This window comes from Oncorhynchus mykiss, chromosome 1 (genome assembly GCF_057628025.1).
Source record: "Oncorhynchus mykiss isolate SJ-2025 chromosome 1, ASM5762802v1, whole genome shotgun sequence".
Classification (NCBI taxonomy): Eukaryota; Metazoa; Chordata; class Actinopteri; order Salmoniformes; family Salmonidae; genus Oncorhynchus; species Oncorhynchus mykiss.
The window spans coordinates 52,004,366-52,025,150 of record NC_143022.1 but is presented as its reverse complement, the minus strand read 5'-3'; the positions used below and the strand labels follow the sequence as shown (position 1 = coordinate 52,025,150).

General features: G+C 41.7%; 2 long non-coding RNA genes across 4 annotated transcripts in view; one reads left to right on the top strand and one right to left on the bottom strand.

Moving 5' to 3' along the window:
* Positions 1-1,224: 1,224 nt before the first annotated feature.
* The window catches only part of LOC118964841 (uncharacterized), a 52,091-nt gene continuing 32,530 nt past the window's right edge, over positions 1,225-20,785 (bottom strand). The window contains exons 2-4 of the long non-coding RNA XR_005052021.2: positions 5,880-6,109; positions 5,556-5,676; positions 1,225-5,368 (exon numbers count right to left, since the gene is read on the bottom strand). This is a non-coding gene — a long non-coding RNA (uncharacterized LOC118964841). The remainder of the gene's footprint in view (positions 5,369-5,555; positions 5,677-5,879; positions 6,110-20,785) is intronic.
* Positions 11,858-20,785, top strand: part of LOC149985557 (uncharacterized) — a 30,201-nt gene continuing 21,273 nt past the window's right edge. The window contains exons 1-4 of one of the 3 annotated variants that reach the window (XR_016495674.1): positions 11,858-12,539; positions 12,908-12,969; positions 13,404-13,433; positions 13,679-13,750. This is a non-coding gene — a long non-coding RNA (uncharacterized LOC149985557). Of the gene's footprint in view, positions 12,540-12,907; positions 12,970-13,403; positions 13,556-13,678; positions 13,751-20,785 lie in introns of those variants that run through there. The other 2 variants (XR_016495669.1, XR_016495672.1) reach the window with 2 other exon arrangements.

The following is a 20,785-nucleotide window of genomic DNA, read 5'->3' as shown; positions in this document are numbered from 1 at the left end:
AGGCAGCTACATTTTGGAGCATCTCATCTGTAGCTTGGTGAGCCCCTGCCACTGCCAAGGTCGGAGCTGCGGCACCAAACAATGGGTGCCAGTATTCACATGGTGTGCGACCGCTGGGCTAGGAAAGGCACTGAGTACACCCCTCCGGTGTGTTAGGATAGTGACTCAGAGGCAGGCAGTCCAAAAAAATAAAAACTATCTTTAAAAAGAAACAATACAGTGCAGTACATTACTATCTTGGTTCATTAAGGTTTTTTTAATTGAAGCGTACCTCAATACTGCTCCTTAAACAACATCTTCTTAAATGATTTTGCCTCTATTTGTTAGCTAACATTTACAAAGCTTACACAAGAATGAGCTTTTTAGCACAAATTGGAAAATATTTATCTGGTTGATTGGTCCTGGGAAAATTGCCAAACCAGCACATTTAAAAGTAAGTACTGCCATATCTGTTTGAAACATCTTAATAGGACATTTCTCCAACGCACTCCAAACGAGTCATTGCCCGTTCTACTATAGTCAGGGTTTGTATCTGTTAGCGATACACTCAGTAGCACCACTACCTGTGCTTGTTTGTATGCGTGTGTGTCTGTGGTTCCTTGTGTGCATGTGTTTGTTTGCTTGTTGTGCCATGTGTGCGAGGCCATGGCTTTGTCAGTTAAGTGCTGAGTGTACCCTAGCTCTTTCCATGGGGATATGCTTTGGTGCACCCTGTGAAACATTGCTGAATTCAATTACATGGTGACGAGACTCCCTGACAAGAGCTCACTCTTGTTTCAATCACCCCACAGCTGGATACCAGGAGGCAGAAAAGTGGCAGCCCAGAAGAGTCCCCGGATGTGTCCCAAATTCCCTATATAGTGCACAACTTTTGACCAAAGCCCAGAGGTCCCTGGTGCACTATGTAGGGCATAGGGTGCCATTTGGCACACAGCCTCTGTGTTCACAGTGGGCCAAGCCAGCCAGTTGCTGTGTGATAGGTCAATGAGCCATGCAGTGGCACCAAGAGGGGGCACGGTGGTGGCAGAGAGGTACCAGCGGGAGCAGAAGGCTACCCAATCACCCCCATCAGCAGTTCAGGTCTGATCTGTCTCAGCGGCAGCAAACAGAGCTAGGCTAGGCTTGGAGATCACAACAGTGCAATAGAGTAGACTAGAGTAAAGCAGAAGAGAACAGAGGAATAGTATGTGAATAGAAGAGAAACAAAGGGATGTATAGGAGTTATTGATGCTTTTTCTAGGAGTTTCAACATTTATTGACAGAGTTTCTTTAGAGTTTATTTGGTGCAGTCTTCAGAGGTTAGGGGTTATGTCAATGGTTCAACAGAAACAATAAACACGAAGAACCAGGCATTATCAGGCATAGGTTTATGTCAAAGGCAAAAACCTCAGAGAGCGATACTTCAGTCTTACATAACAAACTATCATTATCTGTACTGCACAAGTACACTCTCAATGTGTGCTTTTGGGCTGACTTGTGTTAAGAGAGTACTGTGCACACTGCACTGTACCCATCACACTGATCGCCACTCCACTCTCTCAGGGCCTTGCTGCCGGTACACCGACTAGGGATGAAGCTCTAGACTAATAAAACAAACACCATCAATCATCATGATTGCCAGGCTTTTCATTGGGTTCATAATTTCCCCATGAAAAAAGAGCCTTTGTCTATAGCAGTTCAGCTGTACAGATCATTTAAGGCAGTAATCAGGCATGTTATTACTTCACATGGATAATTAATGAGCAGGGGATAGGAGGGATAGGAGCATACCAAATGGGGTAATGTGGGATCCGACCTGGGTTCAAATACTATTTGACATTTTTGAGTGTTTGCTCTATTCTGCCTAGAATACCTGATTAATGAGTGGGGTGGTGTTTATAGTTACAGAAATAGTATTTGAACCCGGGTCTGAGGGGAAAACCTTGTTTGTCAAGCCCCTTGTTCTGTATTTCCAACTCTCTTTCTTCATGTTCTCGCTCTCTTTGTCTTTTGTCAACAACGTTGCATATTTCCTTCTTCCCTCGGGGCTGTTATGTCTGGAGTGAATGAGCGGAGGCATGTCCTGGAGGAGGCCACATCATTTAACAGCCATTCCCCTGAGATCCCTGAGGGAACTCTCTTTTTATGTACCCTGCGTTACCTATAAGGCCTCATTCTATTTCAGAAGTGTTATGATGATTTATGGGCGACCCTACTCGGGGATGTTGTGATGATAACGCAAACATGCCACACAAGTCACAGGACTCTGACGAGGACAGAGTGACAGTGAGAAATACAGGAGGGCATTAAATTAAGATATTGCTGGGGAAAAGGATAGACAGATTATTTGTTGTATGGGGGACCACAGCACAATTTTTACAACAACAGACAGAAGTGTAGGGCAGCAATCCAAATTATTTTAACACACGCCAATCCCCTTCTTTTGAAAGCCGCTTCAATATGGACCAACAAAACATGAGTTTGACTCTTAGAATTCTACCAGCACTCTGTTGTGATGTAAACAATATTTACTTTTCCCTCATCTGAATGTGACATCACCGCTTGAGTCAGTCTAGTTAGCTTCCTCTGCCAAACGTGAGAGAACTGATTCTGATGAATGCCAAGATGGCTAAAAGGCCAGAGCTGCGCCAGTTTTTTCTCCCAAAAAAATTCCCAAAAGATTTATGCATACTGTATATCAGTGTCCTCCTTCTCAGATAATGTGGATATCCAGGCAGTTCTACCGGTTCAATCTCCCTCCCTCCCTTCTCTGTCCAATTATCTATCAGTGCTTGGCCCTAACCGTTAGCTGCATATCAGGTCTGGGCACCGGGCTAATCTCCTGTCCCAGAGCCCCAGCCGGGCTCCAGCAGCAATCTGAGGCTGGCCAGCATGCCCATTACCCCAGACATACTGTCGTCTGGCACACACTGCAGCCTGCCTACCTGACCGCAGAAAGAGACGGCTGGCAACGGGCCCATCTGTAGCTGCTCACAGAACAGTAGTTTGCAGGCCAGGTCCATGACTTGGGTTCAAATAGTGTTCATTTATTTCAAATATTTTAGATTGAGCTGGCCTGGCATGACAGGGCCAATAATTGTCTTACGTCAGATCGAGTCACTCTTTTGCAGTGCTCGTCACGCAACCGATCTCTTCTGTAGGACGTGAAACTCATCCTAAAATTGTAGGATTCCCGAGCATCTGCCATTAAAAAATTGTATATCACCGCACTCTCGTACGACTCACTATGAAATTATTACACACGTTGTGGCTGGGGGGGTCAAGGTGTGGAGGGGGATTATTTAACCTGTTAGATCTCTAGGGGCGCTATTTCATTTTTGGATAAAAACGTTCCCGTTTTAAGCGCGATATTTTGTCACGAAAAGATGCTCGACTATGCATATTCTTGACAGTTTTGGAAAGAAAACACTCTGAAGTTTCAGAATCTGCAAAGATTTTGTCTGTAAAAAAACCAAGATGATGCATCAACCAGGAATTAGCAGAATTTCTGAAGCTCTGTTTTCCATTGTCTCCTTATATGGCTGTGATTGCGCAAGGAATGAGCCTACACTTTCTGTCGTTCGCCCAAGGTCTTAGCAGCATTGTGACGTATTTGTAGGCATATCATTGGAAGATTGACCATAAGAGACTACATTTTCCAAGTGTCCGCCTGGTGTCCTGCGTGGAATTCGGTGCGCAATTGCCAGCTGCTCGTACTTTTCCATTTGATATAGGGGAGAAACCATGTGTCCAAGAACGATGTATCAATGAAGAGATATGTGAAAAACACCTTGATGATTGATTCTAAACAACGTTTGCCATGTTTTCAGTCGATATTATGGAGTTAATTTGGAAAAAAGTTCGCGTTTTGAGGACTGAATTTTCGGATTTTTTTTGGTAGCCAAATGTGATGTATAAAGCTATTTCTAATACACAAAGAATCTTTTTGGAAAAACTGAGCATCTGCTATCTAACTGAGAGTATCCTCATTGAAAACATCAGAAGTTCTTCAAAGGTAAATGATTTTATTTGAAGGCTTTTATGTTTTTGTTGAAATGTTGCGTGCTGGATGCTAACGCTAATGCTAACGCTAATGCTAAATGCTAACGCTAGCTAGCTACTTTTACACAAATGATTGTTTTCCTATGGTTGAGAAGCATATTTTGAAAATCTGAGATGACAGTGTTGTTTACAAAAGGCTAAGCTTGAGAGATTGCATATTTATTTCATTTCATTTGCGATTTTCATGAATAGTTAACGTTGTGTTATGCTAATGAGCTTGCTGATAGATTTACACAATCCTGGATACAGGGGTTTTTTCATAGCTAAACGTGACGCAGAAAACGGAGCGATTTGTCCTAAACAAATAATCTTTCAGGAAAAACTGAACATTTGCTATCTGAGAGTCTCCTCATTGAAAACATCTGAAGTTCTTCAAAGGTAAATGATTGTATTTGAATGCTTTTCTGTTTTTTTGTGTAAATGTTGCCAGCTGAATGCTAATGCTAAATGCTACGTTAGCCATCAATACTGTTACACAAATGCTTGTTTTGCAATGGTTGAGAAGCATATTTTGAAAATCTGAGATGACAGTGTTGTTAACAAAAGGCTAAGCTTGAGAGCTAGCATATTTATTTCATTTCATTTGCGATTTTCATGAATAGTTAACGTTGCGTTATGGTAATGAGCTTGAGTCTGTATTCACGATCCCGGATCCGGGATGGGGAGATCAGAAAGGTTAATATACTTTTTGAACAGGTAGAGTTCCAAGTGCTTTCGGAAGATGGTCGGGTACTCTGCTGTCCTGTCTTCTGGGGGAAGCTGGTTCCATCATTGGGGTGCCAAGACAGAGTGGCCAAGAGACCAGGTGGCAGAACAGAGTGCTCGGGTTGGGGTGTAGGGTTTGAGCATAGCCTGAAGGTGTGTGGAGGAGTGTGTGGAGGAGTGGGGTGACTTGGGAAGGTTGAAAACCAGGCAGGCTGCAGCATTCTGGATAAGTTACAGGGGTTTGATGGCACACGCTGGTAGCCCAGCCAACAGTGAGATGCAGTAGTCCATATGGGAGATGACAAGTCCCTGGATTACAACATGCACCGTTTCCTGTATTATTCAGGGTCATATTCCATGGATGTTGTAGAGCCTGAACCTGCAGGAGTGAGTTACTGCTGTGATGTTTGCAGAGAATGACGGTTGTCCAGGGTCAAGCCAAGGTTATTTGCATTCTGGGAGGGTGACACTGTGGAGTGGTCAACCGTGATGGATAGGTCTTTGAGCGTGCAGGCCTTACTGAAAGGAAGAGCAGCTCCATCTTGTCATGTTTGAGCTTGAGGTGGTGGGCCGACATCCAATTTGAGATATCTGCCAGGCACGCAGAGATGCGTGTTGCCACCTGGGTGTCAGAAGGGGAGAAGGAAAAAAGTAGAGTGTCATCCGCATAGCAATGATAGGAGAGACCATGTGAGGATATGACGGAGCCGAGTGATTTGGTGTATAGAGAGAAGAGGGCCTATAACCGAGCTCTGGGGGACACCAGTAGTGAGAGTATGTGGTGCAGACATAGATCCTCTCCACATCACCTGGTAGGAGCGGTCTGCCAGGTTGGATGCAATATAATAGTGTGCAGAGCCTGAGATCCCAGCCCTGAGAGGGTGGAGAGGAGGATCTGATGGTTCACGGTATCGATGGCAGCAGATAGATCTAGGAGGATGATAACAGAGAGAGAGTCAGCTTTGGCAGTGCAGAGAACCTCCATAACACAGAGAAGAGTCTCGGTTGAGTGACCCATCTTTAAGCCTGACTGGTTAGGGTCAAGAAGATCATTCTGAGAGAGATAACGAGAGTTGATCATCAGAGACAGCACATTCACATTCAAGTGTTTTGGAAAGAAAATAAAAAGATACCGGTCTATAGTTTTTGACGTCAGATGAGTCATGTGCTGGTTTCTTGAGGAGGGGAGCAACGCGGGCCATTTTGAAGTCAGAGGGGACGCAGCAAGTGGTCAGGAATGAGTTGATGAAGGAAGTGAGGTATGGGAGAAGGTCTCCAGAGATAGTCTGGAGAAGGGTGGAGGGGATGGGGTCAAATGGGCAGGTTCTCTGGCGGTCAGACCTCACTGGTCACAGGATTTCATCTGGAAAGAGAGGGGAGAAAGAGGTCAATGCGTAGGGTAGTTATGTGTGGACTCAATAGGCTGAATGAATGAGGAGCGGATGTTGTCAACCTTCTTTTCAAAGTGGTTGACAAAGTTGTCCACAGAGAGAGAGGAGGGAGGGGGAGGGGGTGGTGGGTTGAGGAGAAGGTGGAAAAGAGTTTCCTAGGGTTAGAGGCAGAAACTTGAAATTTAGAGTGATATAAAGTGGCTCTATCAGCAGAAGAAGAGAAGGTAGAGAGTGAAAGGATGATAGGTCCTCTGGAAGTTTAGTTTTCCTCCATTTTCGTTCAGCTGCTCGCAGACCTGTTCTGTAAGCTCGCGATAAGTCACGGAACAGGAGGGGAGGGCCGAGCCGTCCGGGTGGAAAGGGTACAGTGCGAGTCAAGGGAGGAGGGTAGGGTCGAATAGGCAAAATAAGAAGATAGGAGGGAGAAGCGGGAGATGATAGGATAGAAGAGGAGAGAGTAGTGGGAGAGAGAGAGCGAAGATTGTGATGGCACATGACCATCTGGGCTGAATGACTAGGGTTGGAGGAAAACGAGACAGAGAAAGAAACAAAGTAGTGATCAGAGGCCTGGAAGGGGATTGCAGTGAGATTAGTATGTGAACAGCCTCTAGTAAAGATGAGGTCAAGCATATTGCCTGCATTGTGAGTTGGAGGGGATTTGGAAAGGGTGAGGGCAAAAGAGGCAAGGAGGGGAAAGAGAAAGTTAATCAAAGGCCGACGTCGGGAGGTTGAAGTCGCCAAGTACGAAGAGCGGTGAGCCCTTATCAGGAAATGAGCTTATCAAGGTGTCAAGCTCATTAAGGAACTCTCCAAGGGCACCTGGTGGGCGATAGATGACAACAATGTTAAGCTTGAGTGGACAGCATGGAATTCAAATGAGCAGATGGACAGGTGAGAGAGGGAGAAAGGAGAAAATCTCCAGTTAGGAGAAATGAGTAGCGCTGTGCCACCACCGGGACGAACGAAGTGAACAGGTAAAAAAAACACACATATAGTTGCCAAAACTACGAAAGAGCAACATTAGATCATCAGAAAATAACTGGGTAATATCCTCAAGTGAGAGAGTGGTGTGGAGCCTTCCTCTCTTACTTCCTCGAACAATTTCGCAGAACAACTCAGGAGAAGCGTCTGTTTTGGTGACGGTCTCAGTTTTGCCGACGAGACCGCCACTTACAGCTGCCACTGAGAAGCCAGGGGTGATTGAAGTATTAACGTTAAATGCTGGCAGAGGTGAAGAGCACACGTCCCGGTACTAATTGCTGAATGTTTAGGACAGGAGAAACCACTCCCCCTCCAATACTGCCACTGATTACTAAAACAAGTCACAAATTGCCCTGCCTCTTGATCCTGGTTGATGTGTCATCAAACATCTGCAAATTATGATCAGTCAGCAGTTCACACACCATGTAGGCTATTGGGAAGACAGGCAGCCCTTAAAGTAGATGGCCCTAGCTAGCAAAAATATTTACTGTATATAGGCTCGTTATTGTTATTGTATTATGTTACTATTTATTTTTAAAATTGTATTTCTTTCTTTTACTCTGCATTTTTGGGAAAGGGCTTGTAAGTATGGCATTTCACGGCAAAGTCTATACCTGTTGTATTCGCCGCACGTGACAAATATAATTTAATTGATTTATTGATTGATTTCAACTATACATAAAAGGCATTGATGATTTTCTTTCATCTACTGAAAATGTGGCATGTTAGGAATTCTGTTTGTTCTTGTAAAACTGGATGTAGAGCAGTGGAGGCTCCTCAGAAGAGGAAGGGGAGGACCATCCTACTCAGTGAAATTTAATGAAAATAAAAATTGTGAAACACGAAAAAAAGAGTATAGTTTTATCTAAAAAGGCTATGTCCCCAAATAATTGATTAAAACACACAGTTTTGCAAGGAAGGCCTATAGTAACTTCAACAGCACTCTCTGGGAAAGCACCATGGTGTAGCCGGAAGACAGCTAGCTTCTGTCCTCCTCTGGGTGCATTGACTTCAATACAAAAGCTAGGAGTCTTGTAGGCCTCAACCCCATCCATAGACCTACATGGTAATTATGACCACTTTCGGAGGACGACCTCCAATCAAAGCTCTTGCATTATGAACTGACATGTTGTCCATCCAATCATAGGATTAGAATCAGAGAATAAACCTAATCTGTTGTATTGGGGTTGTGCCGCAGAGCATTATTGGGGGGGGGGAGTTCTATGTGTTGATAAGCTTGGTGAGTTGGTGACATTTTTGGATAGGGATTGAAAAGTGATAGTTGAGAATTTTTGGGATATTATTCAAATAAAATTAGTTTCCTCAAATTACAGGAGACGGAAGAGGTAGATAATAAATCGTTTTCTTGGTTTTAGAACTTAGAACTGTCCAATTAGCGCAATTTATTTTAATTTGCCTTGCTAACTTCAGTAGCAAGTAGAAGTAGCTACCTAGCTAACTACTAGCTCGAATGTGCAGTTTTCGCTGCCAACGCTACTGAAAACGCGGTTGACTTTTTATTGAAGAACCGATTTCAATCTCTGGGGTACACTAAAAAGGTGCAAACTAAAACTGAGGATCGACCTCTGCCTGAGATCAGTTTCATGAAGAAGGATGAAAAAGTGAGGGAGTTCAATACCAATTGGTATCAAAAGTATAGCTGGTTAACAGGGAACCTTTCATCAAGCCGCTTGTGTTTCTGGCTTGCCTGCTTTTTGGAAAGTCTGAGCCTTGGGTGAAAGGGGGGTACAGTAACCTGAAGAACAAAAATTGTTCAGCTAAATGTGAAGAAAAAAAAAGCAGGGAGCATATACAGTGCCTTGCGAAAGTATTCGGCCCCCTTGAACTTTGCGACCTTTTGCCACATTTCAGGCTTCAAACATAAAGATATAAAACTGTATTTTTTGTGAAGAATCAACAACAAGTGGGACACAATCATGAAGTGGAACGACATTTATTGGATATTTCAAACTTTTTTAACAACTCAAAAACGGAAGAATTGGGCGTGCAAAATTATTCAGCCCCTTTACTTTCAGTGCAGCAAACTCTCTCCAGAAGTTCAGTGAGGATCTCTGAATGATCCAATGTTGACCTAAATGACTAATGATGATAAATACAATCCACCTGTGTGTAATCAAGTCTCCGTATAAATCTGCACTGTGATAGTCTCAGAGGTCCGTTAAAAGCGCAGAGAGCATCATGAAGAACAAGGAACACACCAGGCAGGTCCGAGATACTGTTGTGAAGAAGTTTAAAGCCGGATTTGGATACAAAAAGATTTCCCAAGCTTTAAACATCCCAAGGAGCACTGTGCAAGCGATAATATTGAAATGGAAGGAGTATCAGACCACTGCAAATCTACCAAGACCTGGCCGTCCCTCTAAACTTTCAGCTCATACAAGGAGAAGACTGATCAGAGATGCAGCCAAGAGGCCCATGATCACTCTGGATGAACTGCAGAGATCTACAGCTGAGGTGGGAGACTCTGTCCATAGGACAACAATCAGTCATATATTGCACAAATCTGGCCTTTATGGAAGAGTGGCAAGAAGAAAGCCATTTCTTAAAGATATCCATAAAAAGTGTCGTTTAAAGTTTGCCACAAGCCACCTGGGAGACACACCAAACATGTGGAAGAAGGTGCTCTGGTCAGATGAAACCAAAATGGAACTTTTTGGCAACAATGCAAAACGTTATGTTTGGCGTAAAAGCAACACAGCTGAACACACCATCCCCACGGTCAAACATGGTGGTGGCAGCATCATGGTCTGGGCCTGCTTTTCTTCAGCAGGGACAGGGAAGATGGTTAAAATTGATGGGAAGATGGATGGAGCCAAATACAGGACCATTCTGGAAGAAAACCTGATAGAGTCTGCAAAAGATCTGAGACTGGGACGGAGATTTGTCTTCCAACAAGACAATGATCCAAAACATAAAGCAAAATCTACAATGGAATGGTTCAAAAATAAACATATCCAGGTGTTAGAATGGCCAAGTCAAAGTCCAGACCTGAATCCAATCGAGAATCTGTGGAAAGAACTGAAAACTGCTGTTCACAAATGCTCTCCATCCAACCTCACTGAGCTCGAGCTGTTTTGCCATCAGGAATGGGAAAAAATGTCAGTCTCTCGATGCGCAAAACTGATAGAGACATACCCCAAGCGACTTACAGCTGTAATCGCAGCAAAAGGTGGCGCTACAAAGTATTAACTTAAGGGGGCTGAATAATTTTGCACGCCCAATTTTTCAGTTTTTGATTTGTTAAAAAAGTTTGAAATATCCAATAAATGTCGTTCCACTTCATGATTGTGTCCCACTTGTTGTTGATTCTTCACAAAAAAATACAGTTTTATATCTTTATGTTTGAAGCCTGAATGTGGCAAAAGGTCGCAAAGTTCAAGGGGGCCAAATACTTTCGCAAGGCACTGTAAATGCCCACATCAGATTCAAGCTTCTGGGGAAAAGACGCATCAATCATGATGAAGATCTGTGTATTCAAACTGCGCAACACAACGAGAAAGTAAGATAAATTTTCTCAAGCAGCATATCCACACCACTGCGTTTTGGTGCATGCAAGTATTGACTTTAAGAAGACATGCTAAGAGAGAAAGTTCCGCTAACAAGGGAAACTACAAGGAGCTTGCAGCGGTAGTTGCACGTTACGATGCTTTACTTGCTGAACATATGGAACTTTTCTATGATGTCGAAATCAATTCAGAATGATTTGATAGATTCCATCGCGTCATCCATTGAAAGTTAGATTAAAAAGAGAGGTTGACACACGCGTTCAAGCTTTCCACTTTCCTCCTGTATTTATTTAGCAAAGATGATAACATGTAATCACTCCGGACAGACCCAAGCAAAAACAAATGTAATAAATGTTGCAGCAGCCTAGGCTACACCTAAACATTAGAAATCTGACATGCTGTATGGGATGAAACAATACTATTTTTCATTCTGATCAACTGTATGCTACTAATAAGAGCAGCTGTATACTGCCAATTCGCCCAGTCCATCTGGTCAGGGTAAACTAATTGATAATGGTATATAATAGTATATAATAGTATGTATTTATAGTCCATTTGTGTGTCAGGAGAAAATGTGAATGGGATCAAATTTGGCTTATATTCAAAATTGGGCCGGCTAGGCTGCCTATATGTTTTCAATCCAAAATGATTACCTGGAATTAACCAATCAACATAATAGTGATGACTGATGTTAGTACATTTTTTTTTATAAAGCCTAAAGTTGCAAACATGCATAAAGCAAACTGAGTTCTACGGTCTATCAGTTGCTGTCTCTGTGTCTGGGTAGAGGAAATCCCCCTCCTAATCTAGTCTAAATATGATTTATATGAACAAATATAAGGTAGCTGCAGTTTGACAGGGTTTTCATCCCCCCAGGGCCAGGAGTTTTTTTAAACCATATAACCCGATTAGGAAAAACTGGTCCCATCATAGCCCTTGTAAAACCTTTTTACAACTGATTAATCACTGTCGTAACTTATGGGGTCCAGGGTTTTCCTGGTTAGGTTAACAGATAAAACTCCAGGCCACAGGGGGTAGAAATAGCCCCACCACTCTGGGACCTATGGTACCACCAGTCTGCTTGGAGTTTTCAGTTATGGTCAGATATGTGGATGATCAGGGCTTGATTCAGGAATGTTTATTGGGCTACTTTAACCTGTTAGAGCTCTAGGGGCGCTATTTCATTTTTGGATAAAAAACGTTCCCGTTTTAAGCGCGATATTTTGTCACGAAAAGATGCTCGACTATGCATATTCTTGACAGTTTTGGAAAGAAAACACTCTGAAGTTTCAGAATCTGCAAAGATTTTGTCTGTAAATGCCCCAGAACTCATTCTACAGGCGAAACCAAGATGATGCATCACCCAGGAATTAGCAGAATTTCTGAAGCTCTGTTTTCCATTCTCTCCTTATATGGCTGTGATTGCGCAACGAATGAGCCTACACTTTCTGTCGTTCGCCCAAGGTCTTAGCAGCATTGTGACGTATTTGTAGGCATATCATTGGAAGATTGACCATAAGAGACTACATTTTCCAAGTGTCCGCCTGGTGTCCTGCGTCGAATTCGGTGCGCAATTGCCAGCTGCTTCTACTTTACCATTTGATTCAGGGGAGAAAGCATGTGTCCAAGAACGATGTATCAATGAAGAGATATGTGAAAAACACCTTGATGATTGATTCTAAACAACGTTTGCCATGTTTTCAGTCGATATTATGGAGTTAATTTGGAAAAAAGTTTGCGTTTTGAGGACTGAATTTATGGATTTTTTTTGGTAGCCAAATGTGATGTATAAAACGGAGCTATTTCTAATACACAAGGAATCTTTTTGGAAAAACTGAGCATCTGCTATCTAACTGAGAGTATCCTCATTGAAAACATCAGAAGTTCTTCAAAGGTAAATGATTTTATTTGAAGGCTTTTATGTTTTTGTTAATGTTGTGTGCTGGATGCTAACGCTAATGCTAACGCTAAATGCTAACGCGAAATGCTAACTCTAGCTAGCTACTTTTACACAAATTATTGTTTTCCTATGGTTGAGAAGCATATTTTGAAAATCTGAGATGACAGTGTTGTTTACAAAAGGCTAAGCTTGAGAGATGGCATATTTATTTCATTTCATTTGCGATTTTCATAAATAGTTATCGTTGTGTTATGCTAATGAGCTTGCTGATAGATTTACACAATCCTGGATACAGGGGTTTTTTCATAGCTAAACGTGACGCAGAAAACGGAGCGATTTGTCCTAAACAAATAATCTTTCAGGAAAAACTGAACATTTGCTATCTGAGAGTCTCCTCATTGAAAACATCTGAAGTTCTTCAAAGGTAAATTATTTTTTTGAATGCTTTTCTGTTTTTTTGTGTAAATGTTGCCAGCTGAATGCTAATGCTAAATGCTACGTTAGCCATCAATACTGTTACACAAATGCTTGTTTTGCAATGGTTGAGAAGCATATTTTGAAAATCTGAGATGACAGTGTTGTTAACAAAAGGCTAAGCTTGAGAGCTAGCATATTTATTTCATTTCATTTGCGATTTTCATGAATAGTTAACGTTGCGTTATGGTAATGAGCTTGAGTCTGTATTCACGAACCCGGATCCGGGATGGGGAGATCAGAAAGGTTAATGTGTCAAGTGGGTGAGATTTGCATTCTGTGTTTGACTTTGTGAATTTTGAGTTTAACTTCATGAAGAAACTTGTAGTTCAAACCTACGATGGCACAGCTGTAATGGAATGTATCTGCTATTTGTGTTTACAGCTAAATCCCCTCCTGTTCCCTGATTAAGAGGTGAGGACCACTCCACTCCACTACCATTGTCAACTCTCTCCTGACATGAACTGAAGCCACGTCTCATGTATCCACACATCCACTGGCACTGCGAGTGCCCCTATCAATTGTCTCTCATTAGCGTATGTACAGCGAATTAAATGCACAATCACAATATTACACATCAATGATTTTACTCCTTGCTTGGACTAATTCTTAGCTCTTTCGTCTAACTGTGTAGTGTGTTGTCATTTTTCTCTCCTCAGTCAAATCCTGAACACGCCTCATACCCTCATTCAATTACTGCTGTGATCCCTTCCCAACACTATGTAAGTAGCCCTCTCATTTCCATTCCCCATAATATTGTACTATAAATGTCTTTATTGAATGCTGTAGGTTAAAATAGGTGAGTCTGACGATTTTTGAAACACACTTTGTCATCTGTGTGTTCTGCGCCTATAGGTCTCCCATCTTCCTCAATGTTTCAGGTCACCAGCCTCCACTGATGTACAGTATATGGAAAGACCATCTATATACTGAAAAATCCCTCTCTTCAAATCAATGATGATGAATCACATACAGTACAGTACTACTCCAGTAACTCCGCCTAAGGCAGTGGTAAAGATAGTGAAGATAGTTTCCTGTGGCTGTCCAACCATCAACCAAAAGCAAAGAGTCACATGCAGGTAAAGCTTTCAATTTGAACATTACTTTGCTCTAAAAACTTTGAAGTGCCAAGTGAAGTCTTCTATGAAACTTTGATGAAGTAGGTCATAAAATATGGAGGCCGTTACGAAGTGGACATTAATGGGTTGCCCATGGGTAGACCCCTCCATGCAGAGTCTGTGATGAGGTGAAACTACCTGCTGTGCTGAACACAAGATTTCAGGAATGGAGGCGTGAGCAGAGCAGAGTACTACAATTAAACTCCTCATACCAAAAATAAATATGTACACAATTCAAGTATGTACATTGCATTAAAATGTAATGTTAGTAATATTATAATTTACATTAATTATTTATATTAAAATGTTTTGTATGTAATGTAGGCTACATAAAATGTTGAAAACATATCTACGTATATCCCACAGTGTATGTCTCACAGTCCATCATTACTTTAAGACATGAAGATCAGTCAATTAGGAAAATGTCAAGAACTTTGAAAGTTTCTCCAAGTGTAGTCGCAAAAACCATCAAGCGCTATGATGAAACTGGCTCTCATGAGGACCGCCACAGGAAAGGGAGACCCAGAGTTACCGCTGGTGCAAAAGATAAGTTCATTACAGTTACCAGTCTCAGAAATTGGCAATTAACTGCAGTACAGATTGCAGCCCAAATAAATGCTTCACATAGCTCAATTAACAGACACATCTCAATATCAACTGTTCAGAGGAGACTGCGTGAAATCAGGCCTTCATGGTTGAGTTGCTAGAAAGAAACCACTACTAAAGGACACCAATAATAAGAAGAGACTTACTTGGACCAAGAAACACGAGCAGCGACATTAGACCGGTCAAAATCTGTCCTTGGTCTGATGAGTCCAAATGTGAGATTGTTGGTTCCAACCGCCATGTCTTTGTGAGACGCAGTGTAGGTGAATGGATTATCTCCACATGTGTGGTCCCCCCCCCCCCCCCCCCCCTCCCGTGAAGCACGGAATAGGAGGTGTGATGGTATGGGGTGTTTTGCTGGTGACGCTAGAATTCAAGGCACACTTAACCAGCATGGCTACCACAGCATTCTGCAGCGATACGCCATCCCATCTGGTTTGCGCCTATTGGAACTTTCATCTGTTTTTCAACAGGACAATGACCCAAAACACACCTCCAGGCTGTGTAAGGGCTATTTGACCAAGAAGGGGAGTGATGGACTGCTGCATCAAACAACCTGGCCTCCACAATCAACCGACCTCAACCCAATTGAGATGGTTTGGGATGAGTTGGACCGCAGAGTAAAGCAAAAGTAGCCAACAAGTGCTTAGCATGTGGGAACTCCTTCAAGTAGTTGGAAATGCATTCCAGGTAACTACCTCGTGAAGCTGGTTGAGAGAATGCCAAGTGTGCAAAGCTGTCAACAAGGCAAAGGGTGTACTTTGAAGAATTTGTTTAACACTTTTTTGGTTACAACATGATTCCATAAGTGTTATTTCATAGGTTTGATGTTGTCACTATTATTCTACAATGTAGTAGTAAAAAATAAAGACAAATCTTTGAATGAGTAGGTGTGTCCAAACTTTTGACTGGTACTGTATATATTTTAATTAATTAAATATCTTCATTATTCATGTAAATATGGTAATAGGTACACAACACGCAATAGCCTATGCACAACGAACAATAACTATGTTGAAAAGATACAAAGACAGAAGAAGCTCACTGATGTACAGACAGTGAATTCAGATGAATAACATGTTTGTGTTTCTCTTCGGAGTGTGACAACAGCTCTGAAGAATAACTTTTGTGTGAGAGAGCGAGAGAGAGAGGCTGGGAGTGCTAATGAGCCTTATTTTAAGAACACGAGCTAGGCAGCGGCCATGATGAATATTCAACAGCTCGGCTCCTTGATGAACCACCAAAAATAAATCTGATGAATTTAATGGTCTGTGTAAAAAAACTTTTTTAAAGTGTAATGCATTCTTTATGTTTCAGTGGATTCATCACAATTCCTCCATGTATAGTACAGTGTTTTGGATAAACACACACACACGCACACACAAAATCACCGCCACCATCATCATAAAACAAAGACATGCCAACACATGTAATGAATTTATTCACAGATAGAAAACAAATGTGTTTCTGTGCATGACTTTATTGCTTTTCAATTGCCCTGAACTCTATTGGACTCTCTATTAAAACAAACTCTACAAACAAACATGTGTATGGTGGACCTTTTTCCAAGGCCGCTGGTATGTGGATCCGATCCAACAAGGTGGCTCGGCAAGTTAAAATGGAGCAAACCTACGTTGCTTGGCAACAGCGAGCGTGTCAACCATGTTTCTTTCAGGGAAACAACTTCAGTCTCCAAAACAAATAAGTAAGGGATAATCAACAAGTGGATATGTGTTCTATGGAAAATAATGAACGACGTGGAAGGCCATAATTTAACAACATAAACAACTTAGCTCACACAATTACATAAAACACTATCTTGTTCCGACTCCCGACACATGTATTACTATGGGACAGCTGGAGATTGAATTTGTATATTGACAAAATGTTTCAAATGTCGTAGAGACAAACAGCAAGGTTTATACAAATCTCCATTGTTGAAAACTAAATGTAAGTCTAACCTTGTGAACTAATGGCACAGCACAAGACGACAGCATTTCCAAATAACTATCACCCGACGCAACTCAAAAAGGCATTTGTACACAGACCAAGATTAAGTTTATAAGCCTACTTCTGGACTAAAGAGCAAGTTAAGTGGAAAAATAGATAGTTTATGTTGAAAGGGCCTTTTATTCCAGGAGTAATGTGGGTCAATGCAACTGCTCCAAAGTGCCTATCATGATTCCCCAGGTCTATTAGGAACTATTTTTCATATATTGTGTAATGGTATCTATTCAGGGATTTTGCATTAGTATTGAGTTCATGACAAGCAAGCAACTTGACGCTCTCTCCCAATAACTCCCTTTGAGTAGCAGCATGAATACTGAGAGGGGGTCATTCAATTTAGGGAATGAAGTTTAGTTTACAAATCATGTTTACTTTACAGTACTTCCACTCTCTTATTTGATTATGTTAAAATATAATTAACAACATTTTAAAGCAAATACCCCCAGAAAACTTAACAACAAAACAAAAAAAATAAACACAATGCAGAACAAAACAATAAGTAGGTCTCCTGGCCGAAGATGTCTGGTTTTAGCTAATTACATTTAGTTGAGAGGAGAAAATCTCTACCAGCTCACTCCAACGGGAAATAAAACAGTTTTCCCCGTATTTACTTTGTTATTTAGCAGGAACAGCTCACATGAATTATTCTGTTGTTTCCTTAACTTGATTCATTACTCTGGCTATAAACACATTAGTCAAATGAAGTCTCTGAGCAAACCTGACTTAATTTCTTTCTTGTCACTGTGGTGTATTTCTTCACTTTGATTTCTAATATCCTGCTGGTTGGCAGAGTATTAAAGAAGCAGTAATAGACTACCTTCCTCCCCCTTCTCCTCCTCTAGTGATAGCTGCTGGCCGCCCAGGAAGCCTCAACACCAGAACCGCCATTCAGCCTATACTGTGCCTTCGGGAAAGTATTCAGACCCCTTGACCTTTTCCACATTTTGTTACGTTACAGCCTTATTTTAAAATTGGTTTTTCGAAACTTTTGCAAATTCATTAACGATAAAAAAAATAAAAAACATTTACAGAAGTACTTTGTTGAAGCACTTTGGCAGCGATTACAGCATTGAGTCTTCTTGGGTATGGCGCTACAAGCTTGGCACACCTGTATTTGGGGAGTTTCTCCCACTCTTCTATGCAGATCCTCTCAAGTACTGTCAGGTTGGATGGGGAGCGTTGCTGCACAACTATTTTCAGGTCTCTCCAGAGATGTTCGATCAGGTTAAAGTCCGGGCTCTGGCTGGGCCAGTAAAGGACATTCAGAGACTTGTCTCGAAGCCACTCCTGCGTTGTCTTGGCTGTATGCTTAGGGTCGTTGTCCTGTTGGACGGTAAACCTGGGCGCCAGTCAGGTCCCGAGCGCTCTGTAGTAGGTTTTCGTGAAAGATCTCTCTGTACTTTGCTCTGTACGTCTGAGTGTCTTTAGGTGCCTTTTGGCAAACTCCAAGCGGGCTGTCATGAAGGTTCTCCCATCTCCACAGAGGAACTCTAGAGCTCTGTCAGATTGACCATCGAATTCCTGGTCATCTCCCTGACCAAGGCCCTTCTCCCCTGATTGCTCAGTTTGGCCGGGTGGCCAGCTCTAGGAAGAGTCTTGGTGGTTCCAAACTCCTTCCATTTATGAATGATGGAGGCCACTGAGTCCTTGGGGATCTTCAATGCTGCAGAAATGTTTTGGTACCCTTCCCCATATCTGTCCCTCGACACAATCCTGTCTCCACCACAGGTGGACTACAATCAAGTTGTAGAAAGTTGTAGAAACATCAAGGATGCATCTGAGCTCAATTTCGAGTCTCATAGCAAAGGACCTGAATACTTATGTAAATAAGGTATCTGTGTTTTGATTTTTTATACATTTGCAAAAATGTCTAAAAACCTGTTTTCGCTTTGTCATTATGGGGTATCGTGTGTAGATTGCTGAGGGAAAAAAAACATATTTAATCAAATTTAGAATAAGGCTGTAACGTAATGTGGAAAAAGTCAAGGGGTCTGAATACTTTCCTAAGGCACTATAAGTACCCACTAGAGGACGTTGCTAGGTGTCCCATTTAGGATATGCATCAGATGCATATCAACCCGCACCAATGCTTGATAAATAGTGCATTAACTATTATAAATGATTACTTGCATAAATAAATATTTGTGGAAATATATCAATATTTGTTTTTAAACAATAGTTATTTGTTTAGATAGAGTCAAGAATATGTTTCGTTTTAATTCTACAAAGTCAAAGGCCTGTAGCCTATTTTAGTTTCCTTTACAATTAAAACATTACAGTTTAATTGATTTGATCAACTTTATTTGTAGATTCGAGTAGATTCGAATAATAATTCAAAAATTGACAAAGAAAAAATATTAATAATAATATAACCTGCCAGGTGCACAGATGAAATAATTTGCTGTATTCCTAAAGAAAAGCAACCGTGCATGAACAATTGTTTAAGGATGAATTACATAAATAAATAGCATTTAAATTTTAAGTGTATTATGTTACTAGTAGCCAGAGCAATGCTGCCTTTGGAAATAGAGCTGCACTCTTGAATCATGAAAGTTACTTTACAAAGGTAAGTGTAATAGAAACTGCAGAACATGCCCTTTCTGAATAGAGAATGGTACCAACCTGCAAGGCATGCGGAATTAACATGAGCCCCAACGCTGATAAATAGGCATAACACAAACTCATCTTTACACTATTGCTGTTCTAAACTAAATGAACCTCTTCACCCTCATCATTCAGTTAGGCCTAATTTAAATTGGGAATTAACTTGCACAATTATTGCCCATTCCATCCATTTGTCATTCATTCAGTGGGCTGGCGTCATTTGCTTCGCTGGATAGAGTCAAAGATATGTTTTGCATTATTCTAAAAGCATACTGCAACATCAAGCATGTTTTCGTTTCCCTTACAATAAATTCAATTAGAAATAGAGTTATAGTAAAGTAAAACCTAAACGAGAAAGGTATCAACCCCCAAAGGACACGGTCAAATTATTTGCTGTTGATAAATAGGCATAAATCAAATCAAATCTTATTGGTGACATACACATGGTTAGCAGATGTTAATGCGAGTGTAGCAAAATGCTTGTGCTTCTAGTTCCAACCGTGCAGTAATATCTAACAATTTCACAACAACTACCTTATACACACAAGGGTAAAGGAATTAATAAGAATATGAACATATAAATATATGGATGAGCGATGGCCAAAAAGCATAGACAAGATGAAGTAGATGGTATAGAGCACAGTATATACATATGAGATGAGTAATGTAGGGTATTTAAACATTGTATGAAGTGGCATTGTTTAAAGTGACTAGTGATACATTTATTGCATCCAATGTTTAATTATTAAAGTGGCTAGAGATTTGAATCAATATGTTGGCAGCTGCCACTCAATGTAAGTGATGGCTTATTTAACATTCTGATGGCCTTGAGGAGGGCAGGTAGTTTGCCCCCGGTGATGGTTTGTGCAGACCTCACTACCCTCTGGAGAGCTTTACGGTTGTGGGGGGAGCAGTTGCCGTACCAGGCGGTGATACAGCCCGACAGGATGCTCTCGATTGTGCATCTGTTAAAGTTTGTGAGTGGTTTTGGTGACAAGCCAAAGTTCTTCAGCCTCCTAAGGTTGAAGAGGCGCTGTTGCGCAATCTTCACCATGCTGTTTGTGTGGGTGGACCATTTCAGTTTGTCTGTGATGTGTATGCCGAGGAACTTAAAACTTTCCACCTTCTCCACTACTGTCCAGTCGATGTGGATAGGGGGTGCTCCCTCTGCTATTTCCTGAAGTCCACGATCATCTCCTTTGTTTTGTTGACGTTGAATGTGAGGTTTATTTTCCTGACACCACACTCCGAGGGCCCTCACCTCCTCCCTGTAGGCCGTCTCGTCGTTGTTGGTAATCAAGCCTACCACTGTAGTGTCGTCTGCAAACTTGATGATTGATTTGGAGGCGAGCATGCCCACGCAGTCATGGGTGAACAGGGAGTACAGGAGAGGGCTGAGAACGCACCCTTGTGGGGCCCCAATCAGCAGGG